The sequence below is a fragment of the Lithobates pipiens genome, unplaced genomic scaffold (assembly GCF_037356315.1).
Source record: "Lithobates pipiens isolate NorthernLeopardFrog02 unplaced genomic scaffold, aLitPip1_a1.2 Scaffold_23, whole genome shotgun sequence".
Classification (NCBI taxonomy): domain Eukaryota; kingdom Metazoa; phylum Chordata; class Amphibia; order Anura; family Ranidae; genus Lithobates; species Lithobates pipiens.
Window position 1 is genome coordinate 322,094,383 of NW_027507785.1, and position 23,091 is coordinate 322,117,473.

Below are 23,091 nucleotides of genomic sequence, written 5' to 3' on the forward strand. Positions count from 1 at the left end.
GTCGGTCGGATATTCCAACGGAAACAGTCCGATGGAGCCCACACACGGTCGGTTTATCCAAAAACACAGTCCGATCGGACATTTTCCGTCGAAATGTCCGACCGTGTGTACAAGGGCTAAGAGATATGACCTGTTATCCTGCCATCTATTACTCTTCATTGCAGAGAATGTACAACAATCACTGTTTAAAGCGGAGGTCCACCCTAAAGTGGAGCTTCCTCTCATTGGAACCCCCCCCCCCCCCTCCGGCGCCACAATTGGCACCTTTCAGGGGGGAGGGGGGTTGCAGGTATCTGTACAGTACAGGTATCTGCACCCACTTCCGGCGTAGATTCTGCAGAAGCTACGCCCCTTTCCGCAGAATCTACGCCCCTTTCCGAAGGTCTCCCCGCTGCCTGCTGGGAAACACACGGATCCCAGAGACAGCGACAGAGACATCCTTATTGCGCAGCGTGACTCGCGCATGCGCAGTAGGGAACCGGGAAATGAAGCCGCAAGGCTCCACTTCCTGATTCCCATACCCAAGATGGCAGCGGCAGCACCCCGAGAGACGATCGAGAGATCGGCTTCGGGTGCCGACATCGCGGGCGCGCTGGGCGGGTAAGTGCCATTATTTTAGTGCAGTATTTGTAGCTGCTGGCTTTTAAAAAAAAAAAAAAACGGCGGACACCCGCTTTAAAATCATATATTTTTTTTAAATCTCTGATTTGACGCAGTTTATAGGATTAAAAGGGTGTCTCCTGTTAATCGCAACAACCTTGGCTCACTTTATCGTCCGCGAAGGTGCCCCGGCGTTGTGTGTAAAATACTCATCGGCAACTGTTAAACCGTCTGCGGTGCGGCTTATAGGAAACGATCGTGTTTTAGAGATTTTCTTAACAAATTTCGGTGGATTAACACCCAAGGTTCACGAACTGCAGAGAAGAGCCAAGAGAGGAGGATTGCCAGCTCAGCACGATCCTTCATCCAACTAGCGATAATTTGCCGAGCTGGCACTTTATTTATTTATTTGCTTGTACCATGCTTGATAAGCGTTGCAGAGGTCCGGGCCGAACGACACGGACCCATCCCTCAGCAAGAACACAGATAATGACACAGTAAGGTGACTCCATTAATTAAATGCCTCAAAGGGGTTTTATTTTTTTAACCACATTTCTAGAGCTGAACTCCAACTAACTGTATATATACAGTGTATATGTGTGTCTATCTATCTATCTATATATATATATATCTATATATATATATATATATATATATATATACCGTATCTCAAAAAAGTGAGTACACTTAACTGATGTCATCAGGGGATGTTGGGGATTTTCTCTTTAAAACTCTTCCCTTTAGGACTTGCATGGACATTGATACATTGTTATATTTACATTATCTCACAAAAGTGAGTACACCCCTCACATTTTTTGTAAATACTTTTTTCTATCTTTTCATGTGACAACACTGAAGAAATTACACTTGTCTACAATGTAAAGTAGTGAGTGTACAGCTTGTATAACGGTGTAAATTTGCTGTCCCCCTCAAAATACCTCAACACACAGCCATTAATGTCTAAACCGCTGGCAACAAAAGTGAGTACACCCCTAAGTGAAAATGTCCAAATATGGCCCAAAGTGTCAATATTTTGTGCGGCCACCATTATTTTCCAGCACTGCCTTAACCCTCTTGGGCATGGAGGTCACCAGAGCTTCACAGGTTGTCACTGGAGTCCTCTTCCCCTCCCCCATGATGACATCACGGAGCTGGTGGATGTTGGAGACCTTGCGCTCCCCCACCTTCCGTTTGAGGATGTCCCACAGATGATCAATAGGGTTTAGGTCTGGAGACGTGCTTGGCCAGACCATCACCTTTACCCTCAGCTTCTTTAGCAAGGCAGTGGTCATCTTGGAGGTGTGTTTGGGGTCATTATCATGTTGGAATACTGCCCTGCGGCCTAGTCTCTGAAGGGAGGGGATCATGCTCTGCTTCAGTATGTCACAGTACATGTTGGCATTCATGGTTCCCTCAATGATCTGTAGCCCCCCAGTGCCGGCAGCACTCATGCAGCCCCAGACCATGACACCCCCACCACCATGCTTGACTGTAGGCAAGACACATTTGACTTTTTACTCCTCACCTGGTTGCCCCCACACACACTTGTCACCATCTGAACCAAATAAGTTTATCTTGGTCTCATCAGACCACAGGACATGGTTCCAGTAATCCATGTCCTTAGTCTGCTTGTCTTCAGCAAACTGTTTGCGCGCTTTCTTTTGCATCATCATTAGAATAGGCTTCCTTCTGGGACGACAGACATGCAGACCAATTTGATGCAGTGTGCGGCGTATGGTCTGAGCACTGACAGGCTGACCCCCCACCCCTTCAACCTCTGCAGCAATGCTGGCAGCACTCATACGTCTATTTCCCAAAGACAACCTCTGGATATGACGCTGAGCACGTGACCTCAACTTCTTTGGTCAACCATGGTATATATATATATATATATATATATATATATATGTATATATATATATATAGATATAAATATATATGATATAAAAAAAAGTATGTATATATTAAGCAGTGTAACCAGTAGATGTTAGCGCAGACAGAAAGCCACAGCCCGGTAGAAGGGAGGCCATGGTTGACTTGTTGCCCTCCACCAATCCAAAGTATTCATGCAGTGGGGTGCTTGTAAGAGGAGCCCTACCTCCTTGGGTAAAGGAGCTGGGCCCCGGGGCAGCTGCCAGCCCTCCCTTTGCTTTGGTCCTGGCAGTGTGCATGCAAATGCAGCCTACCCAGGAAGGCCCACTCCCCCAGACTGACACCCACCCATCAGGGCATTTTGATATTTGCAGAACTCCTCCTAAGAGCCAGACGAGGGAGGAACCAGGGAAGGCAAAATATAAGCAGAATAAACTTCAGCTTTAAGATGGGAGGAAAAGGATGGAAAAAAATAGAACTTTATGAAAAAAAAATTATAATACACAGTGCTTTAGCAAACCAGATATAATTAATTTCATTTCAATTCATTTAAGTCTTAGAAGGATGGTAAAGAAGACAAAATTCCAAGATTTGTCATCCATTCTTGCAGAGTAATATTTCTTCTGCATCTGATCAGCTGACACCTGTAATTACCTCTCGTTGTCTGCACTTTGGCCTTCTCCTTGCTCTATGAAAAAAAAAGGTGTCACTCTTCTATGTAGCATAAATAACACCTGAGCAATGCTGCAGATTCTGGACCCTACACAACGTAAGTCACCCAACCCCGCGACAACCCGCATTCTGCTCCTAATCGCCTTTTACTCCCAGCGCCGCCATGTGTCCCTGTAGTCACGTCAAAAGAGTTTTATAGGTGTATAGGTCAATGTAAAGAGCTTAATGGAAATGTCCTTATCAGTTTGTGTTCTTAATGTTGTAATAAGCCTGTTTGTGTGTGCGTTGTGTGTATGTAGGACAGCAGCCTTATTGGCTCATTAGACATACATAACTCTGCTTCTTATACAGTGATTGTGCTTCAATTCTTACACTCTGCGCAGACTGCCTGGAAGTTTCAGATTCTCTATATCGCTTGCAGCTGGCTGATTCGATCGCCTTATTTATATCGATTTTAAAGTGTTGCCAATTAGGCTATGAGCAAAAATTTAGATGGAATTCTAAACGAAACCTTTTCTTGTTTTGGAATCAGGGTGGAGGTTATTAGCATGGTGTTTATACAGACCAGGGATATTCAATTAGCGGACCTCCAGCTGTTGCAGAACTACAAGTCCCATGAGGCATAGCAAGACTCTGACAGCCACAAGCATGACACCCAGAGACAGAGGTATGATGGGACTTGTAGTTTTGCAACAGCTGGAGGTCCGCTAATTGCAGATCCCTGATACAGACCTTCATGCAACAACAACTGTCATATATTATACTGTGATTAGTAATTCCATAGCTCCCAACTGTCCCGGATTTCGAGGGACTGTCCCTGATTTGGAGCAATGTCCCCCTGTCTCTCTGTCCTCCTCATTTGTCCCTCATTTTGGTCTGATCTATATAGATGTATATAAAATGAACTTTTTATCTTTCAAAAAGTGTTTCCCAGCACCAAACCTTTCATCCAAATTCTAAATTGCTGCATTTGTAAAAAAAATGTTTTCTTATTCTTTATTTAAATTTTCCACTTATTTTAAGTACATATCAAAACCAAATATTGTAAATTTTAAAAGCCAATATAAAGCAATAGTAGTGGTAAAAAAAAAGCCCTTGTAGATTTCATAAACTTTTTTTTGGGGTTAATTCTCCTTTAAGGGGGTGTGGCAGGGGGTGTGTCCTATGCCTACATGTGTTTGCTAGTAGGTGTCCCTCATTCCCATCTCAAAATGTTGGGAGGTATGTAATTCCGCCAATAGGTGGTAGTGTGTGTTGCCAATTAGGTTATGAAAAATAACTTAAAAATGGAACTCCAACCCAAAACTTTTCTCACTTTGGATAGGAAAATGATTAGGGGGGAGGGGGGGGGGTGTTAGCATGCTATTTATACAGGCTTAGATGCAACAACAATTCTAATAATTATACTGCAATTAGAAATTCTGCCACTAGCTGATAGTGTGTGATGCCAATCAGGCTAGGACAGTGATGGCGAACCTCGGCACCCCAGATGTTTTGGAACTACATTTCCCATGATGCTCCACTACACTGCAGAGTGCAGGAGCATCATGGGAAATGTAGTTCCAAAACAGCTGGAGTTCCAAGGTTCGCCATCACTGGGCTAGGAAGTAAAATTTAAAGTGAAACTTTTGGAAAGGGCTTAGAGGCGATTCAGTTCGCATTGTGCGCTATACAAGTATTTCATTCATTCATTCATTCAAGGGGGGGGGGGGGTAGTATGCTGTTTATACAGACCTAGATGTGACAATCTCATACATTCTACTGCAATTAGCAATACTGCCACTGGTGGGTAGTGTGTGTTGTCTATTACGTTATGAAAAAGAAAGAAAAAAGAAACATTCTTATATATGCCGCAATTAGTAATTCTGCCCACTCGGTGGTAGTGTGTGTTGCCAATTGGGTTATTAACAATAATTTAAAGTAGAACTCCAAACAAAACCTTTTCTTGCTTTGGATTGGAAAAGGGGGTGAGGGGCTGGCTTGCTGTTTATACAGACATGGATGCAACAACCATTCTCATATATTATACTGCAATTAGTAATTCCGTCACTAGGTGGTAGTGTGTGTTATGTTTAATTTGTGTTGTATAATGTAATGTTCTTCATAGTGGAATGCTGCATGCTGACAAGAAGCATAGGAATTGTAATAGAGAGCAAAGTGGCTAAAGAGATGAGCTCATCAGTCTGCTGCTTCATGTTCACCATCCAATCACAGGCTGGGGGAGGGACAAGACCTGTAGGTGTTATTTAACTGTAGCAGCGAAGAATCAGGTCTCTTGAGCTGCCAGTGAGCGTTGTGTATTTCTTCCAGATCTTTGCAGTAATCCAGTGTGAGACTTCCTGTAATAAAGACCGCTCACTGCTGATCTCTCTCCTTGTGCAGGGAGACTGGTCTTGTCTCCGCTCCCCTCCTGTCGTTTTCTACAGGCATGTAATGGATGTAGCATGCTGGGGCCCCTCCCACAGCACAGGTTATGTACAGCTACTTTTACAAAGTAATATCTGGGTTTGCAAAGACATTTAACGACACAAAGTAGAATTATATTTTTCAGTGGCAATAAGGATATATATAATAAAATAACCTTTTGCGCCCGAAGGCAAACAGCGGTCATCAGAATTGCTTGTAAACTCTTCGCCTTTAACCAGAGAGCCTCTGTAAGTTTTGCATTCATCGTTGATTTCCGGAAAGGACATAATTTGCGGCTGTAGTTATAAAATTACAGCGCTTACGGTTTTTACTGCAAATGATTTTGTTTGAATTTTTTGAAGAGTTATAATTTTGTTAAGCACCAATTACCTTCTATATGTGTTGACTCGCTGTTCCACCGCCATCACATCATTTTCACATTGCTTTAATTAAACATTGCGTGAACGAGAATGACGCCGAGACCGCTGTTTAAAGGAGTTATCCGGAAACTCGATCCGCTGATTATTGCCGATTTTTGTGTTTTACTTTTATCACTTAGTAGTAATTAGAATTTTATTCTAACTATTCGTCTGCGGGAAGTGTTGCGCTCAGATATTTTTCATTGCGCTCAGATGTATTGAAACAGACTTGTAGAGCTTGCGTCGATGTGCTGGTGACCCGTAAGAAGAGAATGAGCCCCAATCTCCGTCATATATAAAATATAGTGAATGAGCCCCAATCTCCATAATTTAAAATACAGAGAATAAGCTGTGTCCTCCATCATATATAATATACAGAGAATGAGCCCCTCCTCCACCATATATAATATACAGAGAATGAGCCCCACCTCCACCATATATAATATACAGAGAATGAGCCCCACCTCCACCATATATAATATACAGAGAATGAGCCCCACCTCCACCATATTTAATATACAGAGAATGAGCCCCACCTCCACCATATATAATATACAGAGAATGAGCCCCTCCTCCACCATATATAATATACAGAGAATGAGCCCCACCTCCACCATATATAATATACAGAGAATGAGCCCCACCTCCACCATATATAATATACAGAGAATGAGCCCCATCCTCCACCATATATAATATACAGAGAATGAGCCCCACCTCCACCATATATAATATAAAGAGAATGAGCCCCACCTCCACCATATATAATATACAGAGAATGAGCCCCTCCTCCACCATATATAATATACAGAGAATGAGCCCCTCCTCCACCATATATAATATACAGAGAATGAGCCCCACCTCCACCATATATAATATACAGAGAATGAGCCCCACCTCCACCATATATATAATATACAGAGAATGAGCTCCCTCCTCCACCATATATAATATACAGAGAATGAGCCCCACCTCCACCATATATAATATACAGAGAATGAGCTCCCTCCTCCACCATATATAATATACAGAGAATGAGCCCCACCTCCACCATATATAATATACAGAGAATGAGCTCCCTCCTCCACCATATATAATATACAGAGAATGAGTCCCACCTCCACCATATATAATATACAGAGAATGAGCCCCGTCCTCCACCATATATATAATATACAGAGAATGAGCTCCCTCCTCCACCATATATAATATACAGAGAATGAGCCCCACCTCCACCATATATAATATACAGAGAATGAGCCCCTCCTCCACCATATATAATATACAGAGAATGAGCCCCACCTCCACCATATATAATATACAGAGAATGAGCCCCACCTCCACCATATATAATATACAGAGAATGAGCCCCTCCTCCACCATATATAATATACAGAGAATGAGCCCCACCTCCACCATATATAATATACAGAGAATGAGCCCCACCTCCACCATATATAATATACAGAGAATGAGCTCCCTCCTCAACCATATATAATATACAGAGAATGAGCCCCACCTCCACCATATATATAATATACAGAGAATGAGCCCCACCTCCACCATATATAATATACAGAGAATGAGCCCCTCCTCCACCATATATAATATACAGAGAATGAGCCCCACCTCCACCATATATAATATACAGAGAATGAGCCCCTCCTCCACCATATATAATATACAGAGAATGAGCCCCACCTCCACCATATATAATATACAGAGAATGAGCCCCTCCTCCACCATATATAATATACAGAGAATGAGCTCCCTCCTCCACCATATATAATATACAGAGAATGAGCCCCACCTCCACCATATATAATATACAGAGAATGAGCCCCACCTCCACCATATATAATATACAGAGAATGAGCCCCTCCTCCACCATATATAATATACAGAGAATGAGCCCCACCTCCACCATATATAATATGCAGAGAATGAGCCCCACCTCCACCATATATAATATACAGAGAATGAGCCCCACCTCCACCATATATAATATACAGAGAATGAGCCCCTCCTCCATCATATATAATATACAGAGAATGAGCCCCACCTCCACCATATATAATATACAGAGAATGAGCCCCACCTCCACCATATATATAATATACAGAGAATGAGCCCCTCCTCCACCATATATAATATCCAAAGAATGAGCCCCTCCTCCACCATATATAATATACAGAGAATGAGCCCCGTCCTCCACCATATATATAATATACAGAGAATGAGCCCCACCTCCACCATATATATAATACAGAGAATGAGCCCCACCTCCACCATATATAATATACAGAGAATGAGCCCCTCCTCCACCATATATAATATACAGAGAATGAGCCCCTTCTCCACCATATGTAATATACAGAGAATGAGCCCCTCCTCCACCATATGTAATATACAGAGAATGAGCCCCTCCTCCACCATATATATAATATACAGAGAATGAGCCCCTCCTCCACCATATATATAATATACAGAGAATGAGCCCCTCCTCCACCATATATAATATACAGAGAATGAGCCCCACCTCCACCATATATAATATACAGAGAATGAGCTCCACCATATATAATATACAGAGAATGAGCCCCACCTCCACCATATATAATATACAGAGAATGAGCCCCTTCTCCACCATATATAATATACAGAGAATGAGCCCCTCCTCCACCATATATAATATACAGAGAATGAGCTCCCTCCTCCACCATATATAATATACAGAAAATGAGCCCCACCTCCACCATATATAATATACAGAGAATGAGCTCCCTCCTCCACCATATATAATATACAGAGAATGAGCCCCTCCTCCACCATATATAATATACAGAGAATGAGAACCACCTCCACCATATATAATATACAGAGAATGAGCACCACCTCCACCATATATAATATACAGAGAATGAGCCCCACCTCCACCATATATAATATACAGAGAATGAGCCCCGTCCTCCACCATATATATAATATACAGAGAATGAGCTCCCTCCTCCACCATATATAATATACAGAGAATGAGTCCCACCTCCACCATATATAATATACAGAGAATGAGTCCCTCCTCCACCATATATAATATACAGAGAATGAGCCCCACCTCCACCATATATAATATACAGAGAATGAGCTCCCTCCTCCACCATATATAATATACAGAGAATGAGCCCCGTCCTTCACCATATATAATATACAGAGAATGAGCCCCACCTCCACCATATATAATATACAGAGAATGAGCCCCTCCTCCACCATATATATAATATACAGAGAATGAGTTCGCTCCTCCACCATATATATAATATACAGAGAATGAGCCCCACCTCCACCATATATAATATACAGAGAATGAGCCCCACCTCCACCATATATATAATATACAGAGAATGAGCCCCACCTCCACCATATATATGATATACAGAGAATGAGCTCCCTCCTCCACCATATATAATATACAGAGAATGAGCCCAACCTCCACCATATATAATATACAGAGAATGAGCTCCCTCCTCCACCATATATAATATACAGAGAATGAGCCCCACCTCCACCATATATAATATACAGAGAATGAGCCCCACCTCCACCATATATAATATACAGAGAATGAGCCCCACCTCCACCATATATAATATACCGAGAATGAGCTCCCTCCTCCACCATATATAATATACAGAGAATGAGCCCCACCTCCACCATATATAATATACCGAGAATGAGCTCCCTCCTCCACCATATATAATATACAGAGAATGAGCTCCCTCCTCCACCATATATAATATACAGAGAATGAGCCCCACCTCCACCATATATAATATACAGAGAATGAGCCCCACCTCCACCATATATAATATACAGAGAATGAGCTCCCTCCTCCACCATATATAATATACAGAGAATGAGCCCCACCTCCACCATATATAATATACAGAGAATGAGCCCCACCTCCACCATTCCCGCGAAACTAGTCGAGGAAAATTATTGTGCATCCTCTACGGTTGAATGTTCCCTATGGAGAACCCGTCAGGAATACCTCAACTGTGATGTGCATATCATTGTACTTCTTCAAGTGATATTTCATTATTGTCTTGTTTTATATTTTGATTAAATATTATATCGATTTTAAATTCTACTGATGTTTCTCTATTATCAAGTACCGGTATAGTCCAATCTATTATAGGGCTGAATGGAACTACATATGGGGTTGGTGTGAGCGACTACCCGATACTTCCATTCGACCCTTCTTCTCTTTTAAAAAACTACAAATTCTGGATGATGGTACGTTATACAATATTTATAATGATTTAGACCAGAGGCGATACTCATAATATGTGATCCACCATATATAATATACCGAGAATGAGCTCCCTCCTCCACCATATATAATATACAGAAAATGAGCCCCACCTCCACCATATATAATATACAGAGAATGAGCTCCCTCCTCCACCATATATAATATACAGAGAATGAGCCCCTCCTCCACCATATATAATATACAGAGAATGAGAACCACCTCCACCATATATAATATACAGAGAATGAGCACCACCTCCACCATATATAATATACAGAGAATGAGCCCCACCTCCACCATATATAATATACAGAGAATGAGCCCCGTCCTCCACCATATATATAATATACAGAGAATGAGCTCCCTCCTCCACCATATATAATATACAGAGAATGAGTCCCACCTCCACCATATATAATATACAGAGAATGAGCTCCCTCCTCCACCATATATAATATACAGAGAATGAGCTCCCTCCTCCACCATATATAATATACAGAGAATGAGCCCCACCTCCACCATATATAATATACAGAGAATGAGCTCCCTCCTCCACCATATATAATATACAGAGAATGAGCCCCGTCCTTCACCATATATAATATACAGAGAATGAGCCCCACCTCCACCATATATAATATACAGAGAATGAGCCCCTCCTCCACCATATATATAATATACAGAGAATGAGTTCGCTCCTCCACCATATATATAATATACAGAGAATGAGCCCCACCTCCACCATATATAATATACAGAGAATGAGCCCCACCTCCACCATATATATAATATACAGAGAATGAGCCCCACCTCCACCATATATATGATATACAGAGAATGAGCTCCCTCCTCCACCATATATAATATACAGAGAATGAGCCCAACCTCCACCATATATAATATACAGAGAATGAGCTCCCTCCTCCACCATATATAATATACAGAGAATGAGCCCCACCTCCACCATATATAATATACAGAGAATGAGCCCCACCTCCACCATATATAATATACAGAGAATGAGCCCCACCTCCACCATATATAATATACCGAGAATGAGCTCCCTCCTCCACCATATATAATATACAGAGAATGAGCCCCACCTCCACCATATATAATATACCGAGAATGAGCTCCCTCCTCCACCATATATAATATACAGAGAATGAGCTCCCTCCTCCACCATATATAATATACAGAGAATGAGCCCCACCTCCACCATATATAATATACAGAGAATGAGCCCCACCTCCACCATATATAATATACAGAGAATGAGCTCCCTCCTCCACCATATATAATATACAGAGAATGAGCCCCACCTCCACCATATATAATATACAGAGAATGAGCCCCACCTCCACCATTCCCGCGAAACTAGTCGAGGAAAATTATTGTGCATCCTCTACGGTTGAATGTTCCCTATGGAGAACCCGTCAGGAATACCTCAACTGTGATGTGCATATCATTGTACTTCTTCAAGTGATATTTCATTATTGTCTTGTTTTATATTTTGATTAAATATTATATCGATTTTAAATTCTACTGATGTTTCTCTATTATCAAGTACCGGTATAGTCCAATCTATTATAGGGCTGAATGGAACTACATATGGGGTTGGTGTGAGCGACTACCCGATACTTCCATTCGACCCTTCTTCTCTTTTAAAAAACTACAAATTCTGGATGATGGTACGTTATACAATATTTATAATGATTTAGACCAGAGGCGATACTCATAATATGTGATTTAGGATAGGGTGGATAACACACCCATTTACTCATTCACCTAATTGGGGAACTTAATTGGTGATTGATTGTTGGAGTGCCTCTAATATTTATCATATTGTAATGACAATTATTGTTATATATAATTTTTTCTTGTTTAGTCACGTCGCCATAGAAAAATTTAGGGACTGTCTCTTTCCTTATCCTTCCCCCACCCTCCCGTCATGGATACCCTAAATACTGATTGGGGAGAATTTATGACAAATCTGAAAACTGCTTGCCTTAATGAACATAAAGTTGAGGATGATTTGAAAACCTATTTCTATAAGATCTATGGATTATTGAAACGTAAATCTCATCTACATTGGCATATTGAATACTTTAAGATGTACGTTACCGACTGTATTTGCCCTATAGGTTTGCGAAACCAAATTTTTCCAACCCTAAAAGACCCCTCACCGGATTTTAGGAAAAACTGGGAAAACATCCTGACTAATTGTAGTCTTGATCTCATGAAAACTTTGATTAATCAATATAGTTTGGATATGACTTTATTGGATAAAGAGATTGAACGACTGAATACTGACTATATATACCTGAAGGACAACCCATCTTTTGATCCCAAATGGAAGGAATTAAGAGATCGGTTGGAAACTCTGAATAAATCCATTATTACAAAAAAACAGATCAAATTTAATAGAGATAAATCTGCCTTTACTGAAGGCTATGCATACCGTTGGTCAAACAGGAATTTGGGGAGAAAGCCTCCTCTTCGATATAATACCTTTAGTAATCCAACAATGGAGATAGAATCTGACTCCTCTTTGACATCAACTTACTCATTACCAAGTAATCCTAGACCTTCGGTTACCCCAACAGCAAATTCTACTCGTAAAAGATTACGTTATGGTGGTGGCACCCCACCTGTGAACCCTAAAAAAGATAAGAAGGGTTCCAAACCCCCTAAACCGGCACGTACACCTGCCACACAAATACCTATTGAGGTCACTCCCTCAATAGAGGGGGCTACGGGCCACTCCACACTTCATGGTACTATCCCAAAAGTCTTGAATTCAACATTAATGACTAATAAACACACAAAAATAAATGAGGACATGATTTTTTTAGATCTAAAAAAACAACAAGGGAATCTGGACTCCTATATTCTCAAACCAGCACCAGCACTACCACATATTCCCAACCCGACACTAACCGTAATATCTTAAATCTGACCCCCTATCGTTTGTCAGACGAGCAGGTGTCAGTACTCCATTTGGGCCTAGGGTTTTGCCCATTGGATAGACTAAAAGTTAATGAAACCATAAAAGATTTGTATTTGTTTGCACGGAATCTCACATTTAAGTTTTTATTTGATAAAGATCGCACCAATTTGAATTTAGAACGCGAACTTACAGAACGCACTAAACACTTTAGTATGGCGGAATTTCGGGCATTACGGGATCTTATGCTCCTCTACGATGAAGGAGCTATTGAAGACCCTACTTCACAAACTACACCCCTCCCCAACACAGCTTCATCCACCCACATAGAACATTTAGAGGTGGCTTCTAAGAAATTTAAATTACGCTCTTGTAGATTCCCTGACCTCATGATATGTCCTACCATCTGGAATTTTCTTCAAACTACAATAAGAGATCTGAAACGACAGCATTGGCATGATATTACCCCTAATCTTGATGTTGGACAGACCCAAGCATTAAAAACTTTACAAAAACATCCAGATTTGATCATCAAACAGTCGGACAAAGGTGGGAATATTGTCGTCATGACACACCACCAGTACCAGACCATGTGTATGACTATCCTCAACAACCCTATTTGGTATCGCCCGATTGACCAATCAGTACCTAATTCATTTCATCAGGAACTCTGTTTTCTCTGCACTGAGGCATTTATGGCAGGCCTCATTGACAGAGATACATTAGATTTCCTGATCCCTAAATTTCCGATGGTTCCTACCTTCTACGCCCTTCCGAAGACGCACAAAAATTTACCATTACCCCCTGGTAGGACAATTGTCTCGGGGATTGACTCACTGACAGACCATGCCAGTAAACTGGTAGACGCCTATTTAATGCCACATGTGCGAAGACTCCCCTCTTACATTAAGGACACGACGGATTTGTTGCAACAACTGGAGGGGATCCAGATCCCTCCGGATGCCCTGCTCGTGGCGATCGATATCGAGGCTCTTTACTCGAGTATCCCCCACGGGCGGGGCATCCGGACGGCTGGATCCTTTCTGTATGAGCAGGAGATCAATACATGGCCATTTAATGAATTTATTTTAGCATTGTTGGAATTTATACTAACAAAGAACTACTTTACCTTTAATGACCAATTATATTTGCAAACCCAAGGCGTTGCCATGGGGACCTCCTGTGCCCCAGCGTATGCAAATTTATTTTTGGGGGGTTGGGAGAGACAAATTCACTCTGATGATAAACTTGCTCCATTCCTGGAGGACGCTCTTCTATGGTATCGCTATTTAGATGATTTATTTATGGTATGGACTGGAACTAAGGAAAGATTCCTCCAGTTCATGCAAGAATTAGATAACAATGAATTCAATTTGAAATTTACGTTTACCTTCGATACAGAGCGGATTCCATTTTTGGATCTCTTCATCATAAAGCAACCCGATGGCACTTTATATACGGATCTCTATCGCAAACCCACCGCAGGCAATACTCTATTGTTTGCCACCAGCGCCCACCCGGAACCCTTGGTGCGCAGCATCCCGTTTGCACAGTTTCTGCGATTACGCAGAAACTGCAGCCGAGACGTTGACTTTAAAGTCCAAGCTGATGCCTTACGTGACCGTTTATTAGCCAGGGGCTACACTCCCACTAATTTGAGGAAAGCCTTTAATAAGGCCGTGTCGCATCCAAGAGAAACATTATTACATAAACGACCTAAGACGACAAGTAATGAATCATTGAGATTCATCACAACATATTCTGCTCACCATAAAACTCTTCGGAATATCCTCACAAAAAACTGGCATTTACTCACGGAACATCATGTTCTAGCTAAATATATACGGCCTACCCCCGAATTAGTCTTTCGAAGAGCATGCTCCCTCCGGGATCGTTTAATGCATAGTCACTATACATCTACTAGTCCTATGCATAGACATTCTAGAGGTACATTTAAATGTAATAACTGCCCCCGTTGCCCATGGGTCCTGGAGGGTAACCAATTTATTCTACCTAATGGAGAAGTTTTTCTACCTCGTACGTTTTCTGATTGCAGTACGAAGGGTGTCATATACTTTATGACTTGTAAATGTGGAGCCTTTTATATTGGAAAGACTATTCGAGAGTTTAGACAGAGGATTGGTGACCACTTATATTACTCAGAAAGTGGGAAACTTACCACAATTGGTAGACATATTGGTTTTTACCATCGTTTTGATACCACAGTGATCCAATTCTTTGTCCTCGAAGTAGTCTTTCCAAATCCTAGAGGTGGAAATTGGGATCGAACGATCCTACAGAGGGAAACCCTGTGGATCGAACGACTCAATGCCACCCTACCACCAGGTCTCAATGAGACAATTTCATACAAACCGTTTTTATAATAGGTGACGCTGTATATGCCACCAATAAAAAAAACCCTATCCATCCCCTCCCTCTTTCTTTGACGCATTGGCTTGATAATGCCTGCGGTCCTCCTACCTTCTTTATATTTAAATGTTTTACATCCCCTTTTCAGTATTGATGGCCATTAAGCTATCTAACAGTGGACCTGGTATCTGATACTCAGCGAATGGTACAATATCCTTGCAAGCCTGCTTAACCATTTTGGTGTCTTGTTTTTACACGATCTCTTGATTGGCTCTTTGGTAAGCCGATTCGCTTTTATTTTAACCCCCTTTGGAATTAAGGATTCTTACTTGGGTGAAGGGTTCCTCTCTAATTTTCTCTTCATATTACTTAATCCACATGGATACACTTGACCACTCACGTTTGAATTTTTACACATATATTTATATGAGATATTATGGTTTAAATCACTTTTTGATCTTATACCTTTGGAACTATATGTAGCCACTTCAACCTATTCCACCCTCACTCCTTCTCCCCTCCCTTCCTTCCCTCCTTTCCCCTCCCTTCCCCCTCTCCCTTCCCCTTCCCCCTCCCCCCCCCCTTTTTTTTTTTCCCTCCCCTCAAACCACCCCCCCTTTTTTTTTTTCCCCTCTTATTTCCCCCCCCCCCTTTCTCTTCCCTTTCCCCCCTCCCCCCCCCCCTTCTCTTTCTCCCAATCCCCCCCCCTCCCCCCCCCCCCCTAAAATCACGGTTTCACCCATCACGGTGTCCTTCCTTTCCTTTCCTCTCCTGCCCTTCTTCCCTTCCTTAATCCAAGATATACTTCTACCTAATTGATAAACGATCATAATATTATTTATCTAGAGCCGGCGCTTACCAATCCCCCATGTTCACCGTGGGGGGACTTTGTGGACTTCCTTGCCTGCAGCCTGTTCCTTGAAGTGGGGTGAGCGGATCTCCTTTTTTGCATATGGGGAATTTGTGTATGTAAAATCAATAACATCATGATAATTGTATTGCTTATAGTTTTATATGTGTGTATTATTTAATGATTGTGATACTTTTGTATAGATATCCTCCTGAAGAAGCGGGCCTTTTCCCGCGAAACTAGTCGAGGAAAATTATTGTGCATCCTCTACGGTTGAATGTTCCCTATGGAGAACCCGTCAGGAATACCTCAACTGTGATGTGCATATCATTGTACTTCTTCAAGTGATATTTCATTATTGTCTTGTTTTATATTTTGATTAAATATTATATCGATTTTAAATTCTACTGATGTTTCTCTATTATCAAGTACCGGTATAGTCCAATCTATTATAGGGCTGAATGGAACTACATATGGGGTTGGTGTGAGCGACTACCCGATACTTCCATTCGACCCTTCTTCTCTTTTAAAAAACTACAAATTCTGGATGATGGTACGTTATACAATATTTATAATGATTTAGACCAGAGGCGATACTCATAATATGTGATCCACCATATATAATATACCGAGAATGAGCTCCCTCCTCCACCATATATAATATACAGAGAATGAGCCCCACCTCCACCATATATAATATACCGAGAATGAGCTCCCTCCTCCACCATATATAATATACAGAGAATGAGCTCCACCTCCACCATATATAATATACAGAGAATGAGCCCCTCCTCCACCATATATATAATATACAGAGAATGAGCCCCACCTCCACCATATATAATATACAGAGAATGAGCCCCACCTCCACCATATATAATATACAGAGAATGAGCCCACCTCCACCATATATAATATACAGAGAATGAGCCCCACCTCCACCATATATAATATACAGAGAATGAGCCCCACCTCCACCATATATAATATACAGAGAATGAGCCCACCTCCACCATATATAATATACAGAGAATGAGCCCCACCTCCACCATATATAATATACAGAGAATGAGCTCCCTCCTCCACCATATATAATATACAGAGAATGAGCCCCACCTCCACCATATATAATATACAGAGAATGAGCCCCTCCTCCACCATATATATAATATACAGAGAATGAGTTCGCTCCTCCACCATATATATAATATACAGAGAATGAGCCCCACCTCCACCATATATATAATATACAGAGAATGAGCTCCCTCCTCCACCATATATAATATACAGAGAATAAGCTGTGTCCTCCACCATATATATAATATACCGAGAATGAGCTCCCTCCTCCACCATATATAATATACAGAGAATGAGCCCCACCTCCACCATATATAATATACAGAGAATGAGCTCCCTCCTCCACCATATATAATATACAGAGAATGAGCCCCGTCCTTCACCATATATAATATACAGAGAATGAGCCCCACCTCCACCATATATAATATACAGAGAATGAGCCCCTCCTCCACCATATATAATATACAGAGAATGAGCCCAACCTCCACCATATATAATATACAGAGAATGAGCCCCTCCTCCACCATATATAATATACAGAGAATGAGCCCCACCTCCACCATATATAATATACAGAGAATGAGCCCCACCTCCACCATATATAATATACAGAGAATGAGCCCCACCTCCACCATATATAATATAGAGAGAATGAGCCCCACCTCCACCATATATAATATACAGAGAATGAGCCCCACCTCCACCATATATAATATACAGAGAATGAGCCCCACCTCTAGCACTCCAGAAACGCATCGCGGGACACATTTTTTTTTTTACAAACCGCAAAAGTGTGAAGGGTGCCTTGGGCCCTATTCACATCCTGCGATTTGAGACGTGGGATTCTGCCTGCGATCCCAACTGAAAATCGCAGCACAACACACTGTGCGCCCTTTTTTGGGTGCCATTATCCGTCAATGGTACCCCAAATGCGATGTGATTCTGCCACGTTTGTTGCATGGACAGGACCGCGCGTCAAGACCGCACCTTTTACTAATGAGGCTTGTTGCCTGAAAAAAATAAGCTCTTGTTGCTTTTTAGGGCGAGTTTTTCACGTGATTTATAAAGCCGCGGTTTGCTGCAATTGCCACGTGACAATTGAGGCAGAATCGCGTTGTGCAGACGCGCATTCAAGTGAATGGGCTGCCCCAATGCGCCACAAAGAATCGTGTGAAAAAAAATTGCGTAGCGGGAACGCTTGTTTCCTGCCACATGGGCCTTAGGCTCTATTCCCATTCCAAAGTCGTGTGATTCCCGGTGCGACTTTGTGTGATTTTGATCCCGCTCCCGAACGGATCAAAGTCGCATCAAAAGTCACAACGGGTGCTATTGAAAAGAATGGGGTGCGAATTTGTCGTGCGACTTTGATGTCCAAACTCGCACGACAAAATCGCACACGTGTAAATGGAGCCTTTGGGTTTGGGTGAAGGGTTAGGTGAAGGGGGTTGTGCGCTGAGAATAAATGCCGAAACCCCCATCCACCACCTAATACTGAATGGGGGGGAGTCTCATTCCTCTTGCTGCATTCTGTATAATGTAAAAAAATAAAATGTGGAAATCTCATACGAGAAGATGGTGGAGACATAATCTAGATTACAGATGTAGAATAATTGCAATCACACCGGTATGGCTAATACTAATCATTTATATTTAATAAGCTTTCCATAGGAAGCGGGGACATAGTCGCAGTATAATAGCCGAGTCGCTCCATTAGTTCACATCTGCAACTGATAAACAGCTTTTCCTGGCCGCACAATGCGATATTAGATTATACACTACATTGACTCGATAAGCGAGCTGCCGCGTGATATTTTTTGCCACCGTATTTTTATTGGTCGTTCTCTCGCCATCTGATGTATTACCGGTCAGAGCTGTGCATAAACCGAGCGCTGATTCCAGCCCGGGGACCTCGCCGCCCGTTAATGCATCACTTGGTAAACATCAAACCATTATGTGGACTGACCTAGTTTGGGGTGGGGAAGAAGCCAGCCTGGGAACAGATTGGATGTCATTCTAAATTGCAGAGAAAAACGCCTCGGCTGCGGACAGCTTGGCGCGATTTACGTGGCACGACAGAGAGGCTGCTGTGACCATATAGACCGTGTGTTACTCAATTTACTTGATATACGCGGCCCTTCATATTACCAAATAGGGGGGTACAGAAAATCCAGCGAAGGTAATGCTGCAGAAAGCTACAGACATGCTACAAGAGAGGGTCAGAGACTGCAGACATACTACAACAGATAGTCAGAGACTGCAGACATGATACAGGAGAGGGTCAGAGACTGCAGACAGTACAGGAGATGGTCAGAGACTGCAGACATGAGACAGGAGAGGGTCAGAGACTGCAGACAGTACAGGAGATGGTCAGAGACTGCAGACATGAGACAGGAGATGGTCAGAGACTGCAGACAGTACAGGAGATGGTCAGAGACTGCAGACATGAGACAGGAGAGGGTCAGAGACTGCAGACATGATACAGGAGATGGTCAGAGACTGCAGACATGATACAGGAGAGCGTCAGAGACTGCAGACATGAGACAGGAGAGGGTCAGAGACTGCAGACACGATACAGGAGATGGTCAGAGACTGCAGACATGATACAGGAGAGCGTCAGAGACTGCAGACATGATACAAGAGACGGTCAGAGACTGCAGACAGTACAGGTGATGGTCAGAGACTGCAGACATGATACAGGAGAGGGTCAGAGACTGCAGATATGATACAGGAGAGGGTCAGAGACTGCAGACAGTACAGTAGATGGTCAGATACTGTAGACATGATACAGGAGATGGTCAGAGACTGCAGACAGTACAAGGGATGGTCAGAGACTGCAGACATGATACAAGAGATGGTCAGAGACTGCAGACATGATACAGGAGAGGGTCAGAGACTGCAGACATGATACAGGAGAGGGTCAGAGACTGCAGACATGATACAGGAGATGGTCAGATACTGTAGACATGATACAGGAGATGGCCAGAGACTGCAGACAGTACAAGAGATGGTCAGATACTGCAGACATGATACAAGAGATGGTCAGAGACTGCAGACATGAGACAGGAGAGGGTCAGAGACTGCAGACAGTATAGGAGGTGGTCAGAGACTGCAGACATGAGACATGAGATAGTCAGAGACTGCAGACATGAGAGAGGAGATGGTCAGAGACGGCAGACATGATACAGGAGATGGTCAGAGACTGCAGACATCACAACTGTAGTATGTTCAGTCTCTGACCGTCTCCTGTAGTATGTGCACAGATAGTCTTTGGTAGTATTATATAGTGAACATTAGGGCTGCTGATGGGGGGGTAGAGCTGGCCCTTCTGTGCCTGGGCCCAGAAAACATTAGTGCAGCAGTGGGGGCCCAGGGGGCAAAGAGGGGACTTTTTTTGAGTGCAGGCACTTAAAGTTTCCTGGGTCCAATTAGTTCAGCAGGAGGGCCCGGGCAGAGAGGGAGAGAAGTGTTTTCTTTTTTTTTTGCTTCTGGGAGTAAGTGGGATAATATTAAGTGACTTGGCTCCTGTCAGGCACTCCTGACCCCTGCACTCTGTATAATGTATATTTCTGACCCCTGTACTCTGTACATTACATACTCCTGACCCCTGTAATCTGTCCATTATATACTCCTGACCCCGGTACTCTGTACATTACATACTCCTGACTCCTGCACTCTGTGCATTACATACTCATGCCCCATGCACTCTGTACATTACATACTCCTGACCCCTGCACTCTGTATGTTACATACAACAACCATTGCTCCAGACAGACATGTCTTTCAAGAAGTAAGAGGATAGATAACGTGTATCTCTTTAGGTTCTGTGTAACTACAAGCCCGGTGAAGTATCGGGGGAGCTCTGTCTTGTTGCCGGGTTTTCCGGAAGTGAGCGGATTTGCAGCAGTTTCATTATTTGTCTCCCTCCTCATTATGGTCGTGACCTGTGCCCCCTCCCCTCCCCCCCATTCATTAGAAGTCAGGTTCTATAATAATCTGTGATAAAGTCGGGGAGCCGGCCTGTTTGGTAATGGCAGGAATTGTGAGTCATTAAACAATAATTAACTCGCAGCACAAATCATAATTGAAAACAATCATCGAGTCCCTTCTGTTCCCCTCATTACATCACAAATTAAATCACCAATTCATTACGGGGCTGCGTCTACAATAGCGGAGCGCTGCCGCCTCGCACTAATGGTGTTGGGACGCCTCGCACTAACGGTGTCGGGACGTCACGACGTGGGCAGCTTTTTATTTTTAAACTTTGCTTCTTTTGGGGTTAGAGGTGCAGATGGCGTCCGTCCACCGACAGACGACGGGGAGAAGTGGTGGGGATCATTCACACCAGTAGTTGGGAAAACATTTATTACATCGCAGCTTACCAATTCTGAGATGTGATTTTCTTTCTTCTATCTTCATCTGATGATCTGGCCAGTAAGTCTGTTGTTTTTTGTAAAAACAAGAAAAAAAAAAAAAAAAGCTCTCCAGCAGAATGTATCAGTTTTCATGGATGAGACAATCCATTTAACACTGACAGGGGTGCTTAAAATTATCATTTTTTTTTTTTTTTAATTATTATTATTACTTATAACAAATTGTGATCTGGAAGTTGGCCTCAATTTGTTCAATCTCTCTCCTTGAAGGGGGGGGGGGGGGGGACTGATCTTGTCTCCGCCCCCTCCTATAGGTCTCTGCAGGCAGCTTGTAGTGGGTGGGGTCTGCCAGGCCCCTCCCACAGCTCTGCTCTCTCTCTCCTTGTGCAGGGTGACTGGTCTTGTCTCAGTCCCCTCTGTAGTTTCCTGCAGTGGGTGAAGCATGCTGGGCCCCTCCCCAGCTCTGCTCTCCTTGTGCAGGGTGACTGGCCTTGTCTCCGCCCCCTCCTGTAGTGGGTGGATCCTGTTGGGCCCGTCCCCAGCTCTGCTCTCCCTCCTTATGCAGGGTGGCTGGTCTTGTCTCCGCCCCCTCCTATAGTTCTCTGCAGGCAGCCTGTAGTGAGTGGGGTCTGCGGGCCCCTCCCACAGCTTTGCTCTCTCTCCTTGTGCAGGGTGACTGATCTTGTCTCCGCCCTCTCCTGTAGTTTCCTGTAGTGGGTGGAGCCTGCCGGGCCCCTCCCTAGCTCTGCTCTCTTTCCTTGTGCAGGGTGACTGGTCTTGTCTCCGCCCCCTCCTGTCGTTTCCTGTAGTGGGTGGAGCCTGCCGGGCCCCTCCCCAGCTCTGCTCGCTCTCCTTGTGCAGGGTGACTGGTCTTGTCTCCGCCCCCTCCTGTCGTTTCCTGTAGTGGGTGGAGCCTGCCGGGCCCCTCCCCAGCTCTGCTCGCTCTCCTTGTGCAGGGTGACTGGTCTTGTCTCCGCCCCCTCCTTTAGTTTCCTGTAGTGGGTGGGGTCTGCCGGGCCCCTCCCACAACTCTCCTCTCTCTCCTTGTGCAGGGTGACTGGTCTTGTCTCCGCCCCCTCCTGTAGTTTCCTGTAGTGGGTGGGGTCTGCCGGGCCCCTCCCCAGCTCTACTCTCTCTCCTTGTGCAGGGTGACTGGTCTTGTCTCCGCCCCCTCCTGTCGTTTCCTGTAGTGG

At 43.2% G+C, this 23,091-nt stretch overlaps 1 protein-coding gene across 20 annotated transcripts in view; it reads left to right on the top strand.

Annotated features, from left to right (window-relative positions):
- DAB1 (DAB adaptor protein 1) overlaps positions 1-23,091 on the top strand; it is a 1,102,825-nt gene that overhangs the window by 704,430 nt on the left and 375,304 nt on the right. The window contains exon 1 of one of the 20 annotated variants that reach the window (XM_077450618.1): positions 3,176-3,241. The exons of the other annotated variants lie outside the window; for them this stretch is intronic. The gene's annotated coding sequence lies outside the window, so the exon portion shown is untranslated. Of the gene's footprint in view, positions 1-3,175; positions 3,242-23,091 lie in introns of those variants that run through there. 20 annotated transcript variants of the gene reach the window in all.